Here is a 20,751-nt window from a genome sequence, read left to right on the forward strand (position 1 = left end):
ATCCATATGCTGCTGGCTGGCCTATTCAGAGAGCTCAAACCTTTGTGTATGCCCTTGGGAAAAGATGTGTGGCCTCAATTTCTAATCAGGAAGTGCAGTTTCTCAACTTGACTCTGACTTATGTTCAATTGATTTGGTTCAATTTTTAAATGCCAATAAAGCTGAAAATATCAATAGTGTTCCAAAAATAAATTTATTTTTGTCCACAGATAATTGTGAAGTCCTTGTATTAGGATTATAAAGTCTAGTTGAATAGCGTTATTCAAAGATCTGTCTCTGATGTGATAAGCCACATGCAGAAATGGATTCCTTTGCAAATCATTGTCCTTTCAATAGTTTATAAAATGCCAATTGCTTAAGTAAAAAACAAAAACCAGAGAAAATTTTTTTTAAAAACTTGGCTCTGGACTTGGAAAAATTAGAAACAGAAGGTTAATTCTAAAAATGAAAACACTTTTACTGGATTAGCCAACAAGTAAATTGAAAAACAATAAAGATTATTTAAAACACTTTCGCATTCTAGAAATACAATTACTAACTGCCTTACTGTCTAACTCTCCACCCCTCAGCAGATGATTTATTTCCTTCACTGAGAAAATAGACCATCCCTTCAATGTCCAGGCAGAATCCCTTCAAGTTCACTTCCCAAAGCTTCACTGCACACTTACCTGCAGGCACTTCATGAATGGCTGTTAGGAGAGGAAAGGATGGATGAGTGCAGATCTTCATTCTTGACTCCTTTACTTTTGTCAAGTAGAAGAGATCCTCTCCTGTTACTTAACTAAGCCTTCTGAAGACCAAGTCCTCCTCCTGTTTTTTTGGCTCCATCCTCCAAAGAAGTTCTTGGATCCTCCCTCGTCAGGGACATACCTGGCTGCATCAGTCAATCCTTCTCTTATATACCTTCCATCTCTCCTGGATCTTTCTATTACCAAGTCCAAGCTCATACTGCTTGCTGTATGACAGGCCAATAAATCAAGATACAAGTTGTTGGGGCAAACAGTAGTGACTTTATTCAGAAAGCCAGCAGACTGAGAAGAAGGTGGACCAGTGTCCCAAAGAACCACGTTACCTGAGGTAGAATTTAGGCTGCTTTTATACTAAAAGGGGAGAGGGTGTGGCTAGTTGCTGCAAACTTCTTGGTGCAGGAATCCTTTGTTCTTGCAGCTGTCCATGTAGGCCTGTTCATCATGTTCCTGTAAACCTCCAACAAGACAAATGTCATTCCCTGTTCTGCAACTATTCATCTCTATGTGAATGGAAAAGTGTTATACCTTTAAAGGTCAGAGCCTTGAGTATGGACTATCATGTGTATTTCAGGCTAGAGGCAACATTCTTTTACAAAAGGTGCAGAGCCAGCACGACTAAGCACAGGCAACAGAGCACAAGGCTTAGAGCTAAAGGAGTAGATCCAATGTGGAGTCAAGTTTGTTCTTCTCTGTTACATTTGCATTTTTCCATTAACAAGGAAACATGCTTCAGCTTTCTTTTCTCTGATGTGTGTGTCTGTGTGTCTCTGTACACGTATATACACCTTTATTACATTTACAAACACATATGTCACATTGTATTTAGACATTCCCTTGTTGATAGCCATTTAGTTTGTTACCAAATTTTTGCCTTTATAAACATTTCCCTGTCTCCTTGCACACAAGTGTGACCGTTTCTCTGGGATAATGGTCCTCAAGGGTCATATCCCAGACTTATTAAGATAAGATCTCCAAGCCTGTCTCTTAAAAGCCTTGCAGATAATCCTGATGAGCAGCTTTCAGTTGAGAACTACAGCTCTAGAATGAGAAGCAGAAAATCTGGGTAGGAAGGTATGCACACTTTACACTTTATTACATATTGCACAGTTACTTCCCAATGTAATTGTACCTATTTTCTATCCTATTAGTATGGTAAGATTTTTTTTCTTCTTGCTTGCTACCATGTGGTATTGCCAGACTTTTTCATTTTTGCCAATCCAAGTATGAAATTGGATTTCAAATTATTTTTATTTTGATCTATCCCAATTACTAGCAAGTTGGATCATCTTTTTGTGTATTTTTCCATGCTCGTTCTTTCTTCTGTAAATTACCTGCTCATATTGCTTGTCTATTTTTCTGGTGGTGATGTCTTTTTCTTATTGATTTATAGGTGAGGTTCAAAATATATTCTGTGTAATAATCTTTTTTCTATATGTGCGAAGTATCTTCTCCAAGTGTGTTGCTAGTTTTTAAAACTTGTGGGGTTTGAGTGATGCTGCCTAAGTTCAGTTTCCAGCTCCACAGCTTCTGTTAAATTGTTCTTTTTTATAACTGGAATTGACTATTCTTAGACTTTTCCTCTTTCATATGGATTTCACTGCCCCCTTTTTTTTTTAAATTCATATCACTTTCTTCAGAATTAAAGTCCAGAAAGGAGTGTCATGTGTTCTAATCCTGGCTGCCAGGGGCATGGATCTTTTCAGCTTTGGAAGTGGAAAATGGGCCTGTTCTTCACCAGAACTTTTGAAATCAGAAACTCCCCAAACAGCAAGGGGAGTTTAGATGCTGAGCAGCCAAAAACATGACAAAATCCATTGTAGCTTCTAAAATTTAACTAAAGGCAGTAGCACGCTAGTAAATATTTAACTGGCACTCCAGGGGGAAGAAGCATGGATTTGGAGCATTTGTCAATTTCTGGGGTGTATGTATCCCACTATAACAAATTTAAAGCTACCACTGTGATGTTTCTTAACATAGAGTTGGAAAGTGATGAACTCAATCCTCTCTCAAGAGCTGGTATGAGCCTGCTCCTGGACAAAATTGCAACAAGTATAACGATTGTTATAAGTTTGATTTCTCCTTAACAATAACAAAGAAAAAAAATCCCAAGTTCCCCTTTAGTTACAGCCCTTCACAGATGATTGTCATGGAAGGATTGTCTACACCTGCTAACCCCACCGCCCCAAGTCATTCATTCTTCATCTCTGCTCTAAGTCCATACACTCTGATATATGTTATCTAATTAGCCTGTGGCAGCTTAATTCCCTGAACACTTTCCTGTACTTTTGGAGCAATCTCTACCATGAACTTTTGTGTCTATCATGAACATTAGAGTCTTCAATACCGCATTCTTCTGTGGTCTGATAATCAACCTGATCTTTCTCAGTCTCATTTATAAACATCTTTTTTTCTGTCCTCCCCTTGAATGTCAGATTCCCCAATTCCCCTATGGCTCTATCTCGACCTCTCTTCATACTCTACACCACCATCTATTGGGTTGGCTGAAAAGTTCATTCAGGTTTTTCTGCAAGATATTATGGGAAAACCCGAACGAACTTTTTGGCCAAATAGAGATTCCTGATTCTGTATCTTCAGCCCTGTCCTTTCCGTTGAGGTCCAGACCTATACAGGTAGTTCAAACTGCTTTTGGGCAATTTTATCTGGACGTCTTTTTGGCACTTCAAATGATATGCTTAAAACTAAACCTACCATCTTCCACTCACCTTACTCCTTGATCCAACCCCCTCCCTCTTCCACTATCCCAAGCCAAAACCTTCTCCTCTTCATATGTTTCTTATCAAAACCAGAAACATGTGAGTGGCTTTCAAGTCGTCTGTTTCCCTAACCCACAGCAAATCTTCACCTAGTCTCTTAGACTCTTCCATTTGCCCTACTATGGCCTAAGATGAAGCCACCATTAACTTTTGATGAATGCAATATCTTCCTCATTGGCTTTCTTGCACTACACTACAAGTTATTTACCTCCAAAATCTAGTGTTCTTGTTCAAAGGCACATCTGATGTTGCGACCTTTCTACTTAAAATTTTTCAATGATTCCTGAAAGTCTGCAGAAAAAAATACTTTAGCAAGACATTCATGGTTTGTAGTGCTAATTGTGATTGACCCCATCCATTCCCAATCCTATCCTCCTACTATGCAGCAAAATAATTTTAGGAATTGACATTTGTTTCAGAGGCAGATCTTGCTTGGTCTAGCCAGTCATGATGATCCCATCCCCCTCACCAATAATGGATTTTGGAACCGAGGGCTGAGGTAATTGATGCTGGACATTCCACTGGTGACATTTATTGATGGAGCTGTGGATATGGTGACTAAGTTGGTCCACTCTAAGACTGAAGTTAGGAAGTTTTATTCCACAAATAGGAGAGTTCTCTCTTCCCATATTGAGGTAAACAGTAAAAGGATATAACCTTGATTACTCTTGGCTGCTATCTTAACAGGCTAAAGTTGATGCTGTGGAAGACAAAGCAAAATGATGGAAGAAACCAACCAACAATGAACACACTATAACTTACTTTTTTAAAGCTGATATGAAATCATCCTAAACATTATAAGGCTCTTCATGACCTAGTCCCTAATTACCTTTCCAGCTTCACCTCTTCTTATCTGTCTTCTTACACTCAGTGTGTCATCTGAGGACCAACAGCATTGGTATAACCAGAGAATTGGTTAGAAATAGGGAACTTAAGGTCCTACCCTAGACCTACTGAATCAAAATTTGCAATTTAATAATTTTTCTAGGTGACCATATACACATGAGAGTTTGAGAAGCACTGCCTTTGCCAGTGGTTCTCAAAGTGCCAGCTCCCAGACCAGCAGCAGCAGGATCAATATCCCCTGGGAACCTATTAGGAATACCAATGCTCAGGCCCCCAGACCTACTGAATCAGAAACTCTGGGGGTGGTATTCCCAGCAATATGTGTTTTAATGACTTTGTCACTTCTCCAATACCATGCATAGGATTTGTATTTTTAGGTGATCCTGATACTGTCTGTCTCTAGACCGCTCTTTGAGAACTATTGGTCTACACTACTGTTTCCTAAACTTGGCTGCACGTTGAAATCACTTAAAGAGCTTTACAACTTACTGATGTCTGCATGACACGCCCAGAGAATCCTGATGTAATAGATATGGAGTACAACCTGGCCATTGGGGAGTTTTCAAAGCTCCCCAGGTGACTCTAATTTTCAGCAAATTTGAGACCACTGATCTACACTCTAACCATACTGAACTACTTCTGCTGTTTCTCCAAAACCACAGAACTTTCTTTTTGCTGAACCAAATCACTTGTTTCTCCCATCTCACCTTTCCATTCTTTACCTGACTGATTTGTATATGCCTTTTACAACTCAGTGCAGGTATCACCTCTTGCAGGAAAACTTCCCTGATGGCCAAGTTTGGATTAAGTGCTCTGGCCATATACTTATGTGGCAGCCAGAGCAATTCTCACACGGTAGTCCACTTTGTTTCTTCTGACCTATCTTCTTCATGGAATTAGCAGTCATTCTGAGTGCAGTAACTCAGCCATAGACACCATTTCATTCTTGTGTTTAACAAGACCTTGCACAAAAATGGGTGCTCAATAAGCATTTGTTGAATACACATTAGGGCAGGAATTTTGTCTTCAACTTCCTTGGTGATGGTCATAGCTCTACAAAAAAATATTTATAGAATTTTTATAATTACTTCTTAAAGGAACTCTTTCCATTTAAAAGCCTCCAAATAGAAAATGCTATAGATGTAGGAAAACTAGGGGAAAATAAAACTAGGGAAACTTGGTTAACACCATCGATTTACTGCTGAATGAGGTCTGGACATTGTGTAAAATTAGTTATTTTTCAATGGGCCTGGGATGTGGATTTTGACCAAGACTGGATTACCATGATGACTACATACAGCATCGATGTGATTAAGAGCGGGTTGGGGGCAGAAAATTCCAGCTTGGCCACTTACTCACGATGTGTCTCTGGGCAGCTGCTTGCCTTCTTTAAGCCTTACAGTCTTTACCTCTAAGATGGGTAATGTTTGCCTCACAGGGATATGGAAAGCTTAAATGAGACAACATTTTTCAGGCACGTAGCACAATACCTGGTACATAATAAGTGCTCCATGAGTGGGAGCTAAGAGTTAAGAGGGTATTTCTAAATTCCATTTAGACTTGTGGGTAGAGTTTGGCACCATCTTTGCTGACCAAACTATTTTTCAAATATAAGCTTGGTCTCTTGAGAATCTTTGCATTTTATATTGAACTCTTGATTACCCAGGGGAAAAAACAGAAACTGTTTCCACACCTAATCCTTCCCGGCCATCCTCACAAATATCCTCTTATGGATATTACTTCTTTCTCCTGAACAATAGCTGCATTACAAAGTAATGAAAACTCCCTTGAAGGGGGGGGGGGTGAGGTGGGATGAATTGGGAGATGGGGGTTGACATATATACACTACTGATACTATGTACAGAATAGATAACTAATGAGAACCTACTGTGTAGCACAGGAAACTCTACTCAATACTCTGTGGTGACCTAAATGAGAAGGAAATCCAAAAAAGAGGGGATATATGTATACGTGTAGCTGATTCACTTTGCTGTACAGTAGAAACTAACACAACATTGTAAAGCAACTCTACTCCAATAAAAATTCAAAAAAAAGTAATGAAAACCCCCAAAAGATGGCCCAGAGGAACAGAAGGATGGGAGGGCTTATTTGTGGATGATTGGCCCACAAGCAACAGATTATGATTCTAACTGAAAGTCCCAGAAATGCAGACCTTCACAGCAGACGCCAGCCTATGTAGGAGGAAAGGAATCACAAGTTACCTGGAGGTTGAGCTGTGTAACCCACAGCTATAAAATATAGCCCTACGTGTGTTAAATGCTGAACCAGGGCACATTTAGACAAGAAATGTTTATTTATAGGCATTAATAAAGTAAAAGCATAAACTGTATGGACAGAATTGGGCTGGTCAAGGGCAGCTAATTCCTGCAAGTACCTTGTTACTCATTGAATGTAAATGATCTACTTCTGCATTTTATCATGTTTACACAGTGATATTTTGTGGTAGCTGTTTCCAGGTTTATGTGTATCTTTAATCTGGGAAAGTCCAGGGCTTATTCACTCTTATGTTGAATAAAAGGTCACTGGTAAAAATCAGGAACCAATCTAAAACAAGAGAGGGATGGGAAGTTTTGCCAAGTGTGTACATACCAAGTTATTTCAATATTTTCTTAAAAATCCATTGTCTCTGAACAAGACATGGCTTCTCATATTGCAAATAAAAAAATCAGACATTTCAATGAGGCAAGCAACTATACCAACAAAAACAATACCCTGAATAGTGCCCTCAGCTTTCATTAGAGCCACAGAGAGGTACCTTTGTGTGAATATAGTGGGTAAAAGGGGATAAGTAGAGTGAGGTGAAAATAAACAGAACCCTGAACTTCAGATAGCGTATTTTATTTAAATGATCTAGCATCCTATGATGCTATGTGTTATCCCCATTTTACAGATAAAGAATCTGAAGACCAGCAAGTATGATTTACCTGCCTAAGACTCACATGGCTAGCAAGCCACAGGGCTGGTCACCAAGTCTGGGTTATTCAGCCTTGTCAAATCCTGAGCTTTCCTCTTTAATGTGATTTTTTTTTTGTTTCTTCAGAAAAAAAGATGTTGTGAGTATGTGTGTGTGTTTTCTTTATTCATCGTACAACTCAATATCTTTTTTTTAAAATACAGAGAAGAGGCGTTTGGGGGTATTGGATTTTGTACGCTGAATAAATGTGACATACCTGAAAATATTTTCTACAGCTCTACAGCATGAAAATTCATCCCACTGAATTTCAGCTTATTAATATTATCACACTGAACATTCTGTTCAAGATGGAAAAAAAAATTGTGTTTCCCAAATGACAGACACTGAGTGGTTAAAGAAGTTAAAAAGGACACTGAATGAATTTATTCATAAGCTCATAAATATGACTTTATTCTTCATATATATAAAATCTGAAATCTGTTTTGTGATGCAACATTCCTAATGTAAATATTCCTGGTACGATATTAGCAAGTTTTTTAAAAAAGCTTTTAATAATCCTTTTGCTGCTTTGACCAGTTCTCAACCACTCCCCTGCGGGATATTCAATTCTCCTAGAAAAAAGAACGGGAGTTTAGAGAAAAAAAAAGTACAGTTCTCCTAACCTATGCTTTTGCATTTCTAGTCTTCCTCCCATTTGCTCTTTTGTTAAAAAAAAAAATGGCATTTGATAGCAGTTTGCAATCAAATAGCAGACTGAGTAGTGAAAACTATCAAATCAGATTTGATTTGCCCAGAACTCTCAAATAAGTGACATACCTTCAGTGAAGTAATTTGTAGAAAACTGTTTTTCTAAACATTTTCCATCTGTGTGTTGGATGGAATAACCAACTTGGGTATTAGATTGCATGGACTCCAGTGCATGAAAGTGTATTTTGACAAATCCCCCTACTCAACAGGGACTAAGCAGATGAGTGACACGTTCTTTACTTCTTAGGCAGACTCACCCTGAGCAAAATTATAAGCCAGAAAAAGGTTATTTTCCAGGGCTCTTGTCTCTCCTTCCTGAACCTCTGCACAATTCTCTTCTTACCCCTTGCCACTTCTGTAGCTCCCAGCCACCGCAAGCAACCACAATGACCACCACAAAAAGCACACAATCACACGAGGGAGGTGTTTGTACTAACTTCATTCTCCTTCTTAATCTAAACCTGCTCTTGTAAATACATCTCCAGGCTCATTAATATTAAGGTGTGACTGTTGACAAGGCTACCACTTTTGCTCTTCAGGCTTATTTCATAAGTGATTAGAAGCCTTAGGGAAATAAATGAAGTCTAATGGGTAATTTCAAACACCAAGTGCGTAAGTAGAGAATATACTTACTGAGGAGGTGGGTTAGAAGGGGTATTTTTAGCTGACCCCCAAATAAAGTAGCTAATAATCTGTGTATGCTTAAGGCAGATACCCTTTCATACTTAAGTAGCTGTGATCTCCTTTGTTCCAACATTTAAAGCCCACACTCACAAAATAAAATATCACCTTTACCTTCCTGGAGATCGCAGGGAGGTGGCCCCAAACTCTGCAGAAGACAATGATAATGATAAAGGGATCTTTGCTGTAGGTCTGGTTGAGAACATGGGCATTCTAAGGGCAGGGTATCCTGAGAGAGGGAGAGGGACTGAGCCACCGTGTGTTCACTCTTTTAAAGTTCACAAAACGGAAAAGTTACTCCCACTCCTCTGGAGAGGAAACACAGAGGGGTGGAGAATGGCTGGGGTCGATCTTGCTGAACTTTCCTTCCTGTGGAGTCAAGTGGAAATCTCTTCCCTTTATGAACTTGAGGAACGGGGAATGACAACAAAGGCTGACTTTGGGCAGGCTCTGCACTGTCATTTTGTATATGTGATCCTGTTTATACCCCACAACACCCGAGAAGGCGGTGTTTCCTTAACCCCCAGTGTTAAGATGTGTCTCCTTAGGCAAGGAGCTTACAGGCATCATTCTGTCGGTAAACCGAATAACCAATATCTAAAAACACCCCCGTCTGACCTTAACACGAATACTCTTTCCACCGTGCCAATATTTTAAATATCTTCAACGTCTATGACACAAATGAACTTATCTACAAAACAGAAACAGGGCTTCCCTGGTGGCGCAGTGGTTGAGAGTCCGCCTGCCGATGTAGGGGACACGAGTTCATGCCTCGGGCCGGGAAGATCCCACATGCCGCGGAGTGGCTGGGCCCGTGAGCCATGGCCGCTGAGCCTGCGTGTCCGGAGCCTGTGCTCCGCAACGGGAGAGGCCACAACAGTGAGAGGCCCGCGATCCGCAAAACAAACAAACAAAAAACAGAAACAGACTCACAAACATAGAGAACAGACTAGCGGTTGCCAAGGGGAAGGGGGGAGGGGAGGGAAGGATTGGGAGTTTGGGATTAGCAGATGCAAACTATTCTACATAGAATGGATAGACAACAAGGTCCTACTGTGTAGCACAGGGAGCTAGATTCAATATCCTGTGACAAACCATAATGGAAAAGAATATGAAAAGGAGTGTGTATATATGTATAACTGAATCACTTTGCTGTACAGCAGAAGTAAACGCAACATTGTAAATCAACTCCACTTCAATAAAATAAATTTTAAAAAGCCTTCAACCTTCTGTAACAAAGACTAAGGTCGTAGCTCCACCAGTATATTTTATCAAAACTTTCTTTCTTAACCTCTGTCCTCAAAACACTCACAGTTTCAAACTTCTACCTAGATCCTCTGGCACAAATGGAGAAGAATTCATCCAATTTTGGTAGGAAGTCTTTTTTTTTTTTCTCATCATGGAATCGAAAATGCCATCATTACACCATTTATCAACAACCGAGGCCAATCTCAGTCTTCTTTACATTTATATCAAACATGCCCTATTTGTGAATTGATTCCAACAGCCAATGGCATTATTTTCAATCTAAGGTAGAGGAATCTTTCATTGATAATACATTCAAAAGAAGTAGGACTCTAAGAAATATGATGGGAGGGTCCTTTAGTTGATAAGGAAGTGAAGAGATGCCAAACCCCAGTGCCTATGTGAAGCTTTACGGAGCAGTTAACCTTGAGACTTCACTGTATGTAAAGATTAAACTGCAATTTCTGGTTAGCAGGTTTATAGAGCTTTACAAATACCTTGGTTTCACTGTTTGTGCTTTTATCTACTTCTGGATTTTATTACTGCTTTCTGTCCAGTGATAGTCTTTATATACACAGAATGTCAAGAGATTAAGCAGTGAAAAGGAGTCAAAAGGTTTCCTTTGTCATCTTTGATGTCTTAAAGGTCTTGATAGAGAGATGCACCTTCCACCAGTTAGAGAGCCATAGAAAATGCCACCCATCTCCCCTGCATGGGTGACAAAATTTTCATAAATCTGTCTCCACAAATAAAGGTAAAGAAAATGTTAAAATAGTAGCTCTCCAGGGTTATGGTGGAAAATAACTAGTCCCTGATTAGCAATTCACTGCATAGGCACAAAATCAAATTAAATACTTTATATGATACAGTCAGCATATTGGTAAATAATATATCACAGTTACATGTCATTAAAAAAGGGACTACGGTTATGGTTTTATGTGAATAAAGACAGCCACATCAGTGTAGAAAATGAATTTTTAAAAAAGGAAATGCAAAATTTTTAGACCCCATCTGGGCTGAATGATTCTAATATTACAGAATCTTTCACAAAAGACAGGAAATGACAATGTTAGCACAAAATACATTAATATTGGAAGAAGAAAGAAAACATCCATTAACAATGTGAAGAGGTGGCCTGTTCCTACTTGCCCTGGCTATGAGGAAGTATTGTGTATGCTCGGGCCTCCATGCTCCTGAGTTGTCTACTGTCACAGGGGCAAGCTACCAAGCCACCTGAATGCTATGACTTGAAGGTAAACAGTTCTGACTAGAAAACTGTTTCTCAGCTACAGTTCTACCTGCTCAGCAAAAGCATTATAGTCAACGCATTTTTTTTCACTTGAAGAAAACAATTTATTTTTTGATTGCAGTGAATTCTGTATACCAGCTGTCATTCTGAGTTTCAAAATTCTTTATTATATAATATGTTTTTAAAACCCAACCCTAATCAAATGATCAAGTGAAAGCTATTTCTAAACAGAGACTCATACATGAGGTATGGTATCAATTTAGGGCTTACCGAATGTGCATTTTCTTAAAGGATTTCTTTGGAAAGATGCAAAAGTATTAAAGTCACAGAATTAAAAGACTTTTTTTTATTGTCATGAGACTCTGTGGATTGAAATAATGAAAAGGTAATCAGATGCTAATAAGCGTGGGCACTGGCAGAGTCTCAGCAGAAACTTTTAGGTAAACTGGCACCTTGTAATTTTCACAATATTTGAAAATTTCAAAATATTCTCTCCCTATAAAGTGCTTGGTGAGTTGATAAAATTCTATCTTCTAATTATTGAAAAAAGGAATTTTATGCTTTATAATTTTATACTTATACTTTACCATAAGCCTATATATATATATATATATATATATATATATATATATATATAAATTCCAGTGAAAGATTACAGAATACAAGTTGATAAGCCTCCACTGATGTTAATTTTAACATGTGAATAAGTTTTAAACTATCAGTTATTTTATTATGCTCCTTCTTTAATGGAAAACCTAATATATTTGTGTGTGTAGAAGTGTGTGTAAGGGAGTGCATTTAAAATATGACCTAATTTTCAAAAGATTTATCAAAACATTCATTTTTAGGAATAATAATATTACTCTCTATTGCCTAAATAATAAAAGCCAAAGTCCACAATTTAGCCTTTATGGCCCTCTGTGATCTAGTTCAAAAATACACTTTCAATTTTACTGTTTCTATTCCCTCATTAAAATCCTATTTGTAAACTGGATCATTTACGTAGCCATCAAATATTTAACGAGTGCTTACCATGTTCCAAGCTTTGAGACCCAAATATCAATAAGGTACAATTTCTGCTTTCAAACAGCTCGCAGTCTAGCAAAGAAGAAGATACGTAATCAGCTACTGACAGTATTAAAAGTGCAATATTTGATGTGTGTTAAAGGCACAAAAGGAAATGCCAGTCACTCCCTGGCTGGATAGATAACAGACTTGGGGAATATTATATAGGCGGAGTAATGAGTAAATTAGAATTCACCACACAGAAAAAGATGCTCTGTACACAGGCACACAAGTCTGAGATAGGAATGTAGATCTGTTCAAGTACAGATGTTTGACTATTTCTGGAACAAAGAGTGCAGGAGTTCACCATCTTCCAAATGCCATTTATCCATGAAATCCTTTGTTTATGGCTCATCCTGCCATTTCTGCAGACTAGAGTAGACGATGATGGTTGCTTATGGGAGCCTAATAACTATGACATGACCTTGGACCAGAGTTGTTCAAACTTGGTACTATTGAGAGTTTGGACAGAATTCTTTGTTATGGGGGACTGTCCTGAACATTGTAGGATGTTTAGTAGCATTCTGGGATTCTAACCACTAGCTGCCAGTAGCATCCTCACTCCCAGTTGTGATAATCAGAAGTGTCTCCAGTCATTGCTCAATGTCATGTGGGGGAAAAAATTGTCCTCAGTTGAGAATCACTGTCTTAGATTTGTGTGTCCACGTAATCACTTTAATATTGGTAAGGACTATAACCCTACTAGATAGGAATGATTATAAGAAAAAAAATCATCACATTCGAAAGTCTTTAGGACTGTAAACAACCTAACTTCATACCTAAAGGAATGAGAAAAAGAAGAACAAATAAAACCCAAAGTTAGTAAAAGGAAAGAAATTATAAAGAGCAGAACAGAAATAAATGAAATAGAAACTAAAAAAAGAATAGAAAAGATCAATGAAACTAAGAGCAGTTTCTTTGAAAAGATAAACAAAATAAATAACCTTTAGCTAGACTCATCAAGAAAAAAAGAGAGGGCCCAAATCAATAAAATCAGAAATGAAAAAGGAAAAGGTACAACCAACATCACAGAAATACAAAGGATCAAAAGTGATTGCTGTGAACAAATATATGGCAATAAAATGGACAACCTAGAAGATATGAACAAATTCCTAGAAATGTACAACCTTCCAAGACTGAGCCAGGAAGAAACATAAAATATGAACAGACTAATTACCAGTAATGAAATTGAATCACTAATTAAAAAATAAACTCCTCCAAAGCAAAAGTCCAAGACCAGATGGCTTCACAGGTGAATTCAACCAAACATTTACAGAAGTGTTATCACCTATCTTTCTCAAACTATTCTAAAAAATTCAGAGGAAGTATTGCCTTTGAACTCATTCTACAAGGTATCATCACCCTGATACCAAAACCAGACAAAGATATCACAAAAAAGGAAATTACAGACCAATAACACTGATGAACATAGATGCAAAAATCCTCAAAATATTAGCAAACCTAATCCAACAACACATTAAAAGGATCACACACCATGATCAAGTGGGATTTATCCCAGGGATGCAAGGATGTTTCAATAACTGCAAATCAATAAATGTGCTACACTACACCATGTTAACACACTGAAGAATAAAAATCATATGATCATCTCAATAGATGTAGAAAAAGCTTCTGATAAAATTCAACATCCATTTATGATAAAAACTCTCAACAAAGTGGGTATAGACGGAACATACCTCAACATAATAAAGGCCAATTATGACAGACTTACAGACAACATCATACTTGATGGTGAGAAGCTGAAAGCATTTCATCTAATATTAGTAATAAGACAAAGATGCCCACTCTCACTCATTCTACTCAATATAGTATTGGAAGTCCTAGCCACAGCCATCAGACGAGAAAAAGAAATAAAAGGAACTCAAATTAGAAAAGAAGAAATAAAACTGTCACGATTTGCAGATGACATGATACTATATATATAAAGACACCATCAAAAAACCATTAGAGGGACATCCCTGGTGGCGCAGTGGTTAAGAATCTGCCTGCCAATGCAGGGGACACAGGTTCGAGCCCTGGTCCGGGAAGATCCCACATGCCGCGGAGCAACTAAGCCCATATGCCACAACTACTGCGCCTGCACTCTACAGCCCACGAGCCACAACTACTGAAGCCCGTGCGCCTAGAGCCCACGCTCTGCAACAAGAGAAGCCACCGCAATGAGAAGCACACGCACCACAACGAAGAGTAGCCCCCACTCGCCGCAACTAGAAAAAGTCCGCACACAGCAATGAAGACCCAACACAGCCAAAAATAAATAAATTTATATTAAAAAAACCCATTAGAACTAATAAATGAATTCAGTAAAGTTGCAGGATACAAAATTAATATACAGGAATCTGTTGTGCTTGTATACACCAACAGTGGGGCTTCCCTGGTGGCGCAGTGGTTGAGAATCTGCCTGCAAATGCAGGGGACACGGGTTCGAGCCCTGGTCTGGGAGGATGCCACATGCCGCAGAGCAATTAGGTCCGTGAGCCACAACTACTGAGCCTGCGCATCTGGAGCCTGTGCTCCGCAACAAGAGAGGCCGCGATAGTGAGAGGCCCGCGCACCGCGATGAAGAGTGGCCCCCACTTGCCACACTAGAGAAAGCCCTCACACAGAAACAAAGACCCAACACAGCAAAAAATAAATAAATAAATAATACACCAACAGTGAACTACCGGAAAGAGAAATTAAGAAAACAACCCCATTTACAGTTGCATCAGAAAGAGTAAAATGCCTAGGAATAAATCTAACCAAGGAGGTAAAAGACCTGTAGTCAGAAAAGACACTGATGAAAGGATTGTAGAAGTTTGGTGAATCCAAAATCTGATGGGGTGGGCTGGCAAGTTAGAGAGTCAGGGAAAAGTTGCAGTTCGAGTGTAAATGCGTTTGCTGTCAGAATTCCTTCTTTCTTAGGGACAGTCTTTGTTTTATTAAGGCCTTTAGCTGATTGAAAGAGGCCCATCCACATTAAGGAGGTTAATCTGCTTTACTCAAAGTCCACTTAGTTAACTGGTAATCTCATCCAAAAAACACCTCACAGAAACGTCCTCAATGATGTTTGACCAAATATCTAGGCACCATGGCCCAGCCAAGTTGACACATAAAATTAACCACCACAATGGATAAATTGCTCAGTGTGAGAAATTAGCGCAACTGGATTTGCCATGAGAGATGGGCAGGAGAAAGAGAGAGAGATCAGTCAACTAGAGGCTTTCAAACTGTATTTTTTACATTGTGCCTTGTCACATGCATGCTCTTGTGTACATAACTGAAACAAAAGCTACGCTTCATCGCCTCTGCTCTTTCTTCTCTTCCCTCTTCTTGCATTCCATTACACTCCATTCCATCCTGTCCTATACCATCCCATTCTATTCTTTATTTAATTTTTGAAAATTTTCATCTTGACCCAGTAAATGGATTTCTTTGCCACTAATGGATCACAAAACTTCAGTGTGCAAACAAATGAATGTATAATTTACATGTGTGTGTGTGTGCGTGCACACGTGCATGTGTGTAGTAAATCAAAGAAGAAGCTGACAGGTCAGAAAACAGAGACAGCACACTTTAGACCTTGAAATGATCCATAAACCAAGAGAATGAGGTGATTGTGATGATGCAAGCAGCCTTGCCTCCTTTACCCCCGGGGCTGCACATGCCCTCAAAGTTCACGGAAATCCTGGGGAGGGCTTTGGTCTTTCACTGGGCGTGGAATTAGGGATCTGAGCAACTGCACGCAAGAGAAATCTCAGGGGACATGGAAGCCCTGCTGATTACCTGTGTTACAGAAGTTATTCTCTCTACATTTAACCCTTCACAACACCTTAGCCAGTTCTGGTTGTGCTTATCCATTTATATTTTATACTATAGAAACTGTGTATTTATCTACTCCAATAGGTTGAGTCAGGGATCATGTCTGAGGTACAATTTTTCTATCCCATATCGATTAGTATAATACCTACACGGAGTAATAACTCAAATGTGTGCTTTATTTTATGCATATAAAACTTTTTACTAGTAACCATAATAACATTGACTTGTTATGGGTGGCTGAATAAATAAACTGTATGAAATCTCCTAACCATTCTCCTATGGTTTAGATATAGCAAATATAATTTAAGTTCTCACTTAAGTTACAAAATATTGTTTTTTATATATATATATATATATATATATATATATATATATATATATATATATATATATATATATAACAAAAGAATCAACATCAATGCCCAAGTGACTGTGTGGATTCATGCTGAACATATTACAAAGTAGTGGCTCCAAGTTAGCCATGAAAGGTGAGGTAGGGTTCAGCAATGGAATGTACAGTCCGTACTAATGTAAGCTTTAAGGGCCCTGAGGATGATCAATTATGCTAAACCTTCATGACCACATCTACCTCATGAACTGGTCTCTGGTCAAGAAGAGACCAGGGCTCAGAGGAGTCTGGGGCACAGCAAGGCTGCCCTTGAGATGTTTGAAATGACCTGAGCCTTTGGTACAGTCTGAAAGCTCTAAGGATCTGGACATCACAGTAGCTCATGGCACAGACTTACAGTGCCCTGCAATCCTCTCCAAGGTAATAGATTACAATATATGCATGTAAACTGTAGCTCTAATAAAAGGGGGCATCATGATGGCTATATATATTTTTAAGCAATTCTGGAGTATTCCCTGAGTGAACCTGTTTTTAGCATACCAGCTTAAGTCTGATGTTGATATTATCATGGCCTCATAAAACTGAGTTTTACACACACACACACACACACACACACACATGAATTTACCACAGTGAAACTATAAAAGGGAAAGATCATGTAAAAGTTGTTCCTGTGGAAGGAAAATGTATTTTATTTTAGAAATAGACAATTATTCAAGTGTATGGGCTGTGTAGGTGTTCATTGGTGAATTTAGACTAAACAGGAAGTGACGTAAATTATACTTATTACACTACTGGGAGAGAAATATATTAAATCCAGGCAGCACTTGGACAAAGCACAGGGAACTCATTGTGTTGAAGGAAATCATGCAACTTTGGTGGGAAGACAATGTACTACATGGTATGAAAACCATCAGTGGCCTTTTGGGACTGAAACAGTTTTTTAGGGAGTATAATTTTGTTCTAGCACTGAAATAGTTTTGTTTTTTGATAAAGCTCCAAGGTATTCTCATCTTAATCTCATTGCTATTTCTATACTTTTAACTCTTTCATGCTGTTGCTTTGTAGTCATTAACGTGGAGAGAAACAGAAACAGTGAAACCATCAATGTCCAGATTAGAAATCTCAGCTATGGCAAAACACCCAGAGTAAATGTAAGAACTGAGGAAGTTTCAGAATAATCCAGCACCCATATAATTCCACCTACTGTTGAAGTATCCAGGAATCACTTGGGAGAAGAAACACTGACAAATAAATTACCTTGAACGTAGAATAGTATCGGGTGATCTATTCCATGAGATTTGCTTCATTGGTCTATGCTTATGACCAAGTTTCCTAAGGCAGACTGGAAAACAAACAAGAACAAAGCTGTAGAGCTGGCTTAGCTGCTTGTGTGGCCTAAAGAGAACGCTCAGGAAATCAGGCCAAAGACATGTACATCTGATGTCCAAGTTCCCACTTTGTTACAAAGTCACATCCAAAAATGAAGTAAGTGAATGAATTAGGTTCAGCCTTACAAGTTACTACCATGCTTCACCAGAGTGTTAAACAACAGAGACTATCCTAATTTATTGGCTTTTGCCTGAATGGATTATTTCTAAAATGGCATGACTAAAATATTCATAAATAGTTTAGTAAAAAAATGTACTTACAGTTTGTTGCCTCAATTGTCAAAGAATCTTATCATCATTTAGTGAGTGATTTCTGTAGAGTTGGTGTTGTGATCACCATGAAAGTGCCAAGGAAGCTCGCCCTGGGAGAGGAATCATTCTCTTAGGACCCCTTCAGATGCTCAAAGCAACCAGGCTTGGGAAAGTCAAATATACAGTGCACTGAGCCTTCCAACCTACATGGAAGGAGCGGCCTGGATGGAGTGGAGAGTGACATGCAGCCCTCATGGCTCTCCTTGCACAGCGTCTCTGAGTGGAACCCAGTGATTTCACAGAACTCAAAGTTCATTTACAAATGGATTTGAGTCAGCAATAAAGTGAGTCAAAATCAATTTCAATCTCTGATTTTTATGAGTTATTAAACTACACTACGGTTTGCCAAGTATGAAGAATAGCATTTATTGGATTTATTTTTATTTATTTGTACATACATAATCAAAGGTATTTGTCGAACATTTCTGTGATATTCATCACTACTTATTCTCTCTATCACCTGGACCCCCTGCTCTCCACCTTCCATCCTTTCTCCATCCCCTTAACTCGTAACCCTTCAGTAGCCTAAGACACCAATCCTGGAACCAGAGTGACTGGGAAAGTTGCCTGAACTCATTACCTTACTTTTACCTCTGTAAAATTAGGATAATAACAGAACCTAACTCAGGATGGTTGTAATGAATAAAGGGAGCAAATATAATACTTAGAACACTGCCTGGCATCTAGGAAGTACTCAAATATTGTTTTAATTATCATCTTCTTATATAATTGTTAGTAGCATTTACTACCATTCTCATTGTTGAATGGATTCTTCTAGTAGGTCTCCAATTGAAGGACACTAATAGGAGGATACAGTAAGTCCCCTACATATGAACCTTTAAGTTGTGAACTTTCAAAGATGCGAACATGCGTTCGCATGTCGAATCACCGTGTCTGGCGTACGTTGTCACGTGTGTGCATTCTCTACAAGTGGTTGTGCTTTTGTGTACTTTATTGTACAGTACTGAATAAAGTACAGTAGTACAGTATCTTTATTCCAAACCCAGGATATCTGGAAGCATGGGTAAAAGCAGAGGTGATATAGCTGGTACTACTGTATTTTTCAGGGTACTGTACTGTAAGATTAAAAATGTTTTATTTTTTGTGTTTGTTTGGTATTATTTGTGTGAAAAATATTATAAATCTATTACAGTACAGTACTATATAGCTGATTGTGTTAGTTGGGAACCTAGGCTAATTTTGTTGGACTCAAGAACAAATTAGATTTACTTACATGCTCTTGGAACGGAACTTGTTCGTATGTAGGGGACTTACTGTACTTAGATTTTTCAAGTGCTTTTTTAGCAGTTATTTAAAAGATAGTCTATTCATTAATGGTCTTATTTTCAAAACCCTTATAATTGTTTTCTTAAAAAGTTTACAGAAATAAACTAGCGTTGGCATGTGTTAAATGGATCATTCTACACTTAAATGATCCACAAAGTCTGAAAAATATTATAATTCATTCAATTATAGAGATTTAATTTTAGGCTCTGAAAAATATCTCATATTTCTGGACCACTTTTTAGTTTTACATTCATTAAAATATTGTTAGGAATCCCTCTTTAGGTCCTGGGTGTTATGAAATAAAACCCTGTCCATTTTTTAGTATAGAGGCTATCTTGTTCTGTGTTTTAAATTACTATACACAAATGGTAAAACTTTTCATAACAAAGGTTTAATTAGAATGGTTAATAACTATGATTTCCAAAGTGTCTGGATCAGCCTTAGTAATAATTAGGGAGTTTCGTTCCATACAAAATGCTTTATTTAACCTTCATGCCTTCATTCAGATAATTATACAAATGCATACAGTTAAAGGTTTAAACTCTATTTCGGTTCACAGCTCAATTCATAGGAAAGTTGAATACAGAAAAGCAATGCACCAACAGAATATGTCTGAGACACCATTAAAAACGATAACACTTGTTCATTTACATCTCTGAGAATAGACTGGAATAATCATCCTCTGAGAGAATCTCATTAGGAGGGTCTCCCTTTACGTTATCATAGGGCAAAAAAAAAAAAAAAAAAAAAAAAAAAAAATCACCATTTTACAGTAAAAGGAAAAAAGCTCTGAGCATATTTACAATACATACACTATACATAAATACAAGAACAACACTTACATAATATTAATAAACTTATAACAGGGGTTGCCTAAACACTACAGAGTATATAAATGCAGAGGAAACTATTGGGAAATTAGATCTTTAGATAAGCTGGAGAAATAAATTCATTTGCAATTAAAACTCTGAACAGAAAACTAAATGAAGACTTAAGAAATTAACACATTTGCTTGCCAGCATTATTGGGGGGGGGGCGGCGGGTTTATCCTTTAATTCGGAGGACCTCCTCTGGGCATTCTAACTCTCTGGGGTCAGAGACCCAGGAGCCTTTTGTAAAATTACACCTGTAAAGTGAATCAGACGCAGCACATCTATTCAATTTGCTGTTCAGAGGCTTCAAGCCTAGAATAACTGTTTTGTAAACGAAAGGATGTTTTTTGTATTTTTACACAGCTCTTGTAATCCAATCACCATGTATAATGAGCTAAGTGTCAAGGAAAAGGAAAAAGATGCCTGC

Source organism: Delphinus delphis, chromosome 18 (assembly GCF_949987515.2).
Source record: "Delphinus delphis chromosome 18, mDelDel1.2, whole genome shotgun sequence".
Lineage (NCBI taxonomy): Eukaryota > Metazoa > Chordata > Mammalia > Artiodactyla > Delphinidae > Delphinus > Delphinus delphis.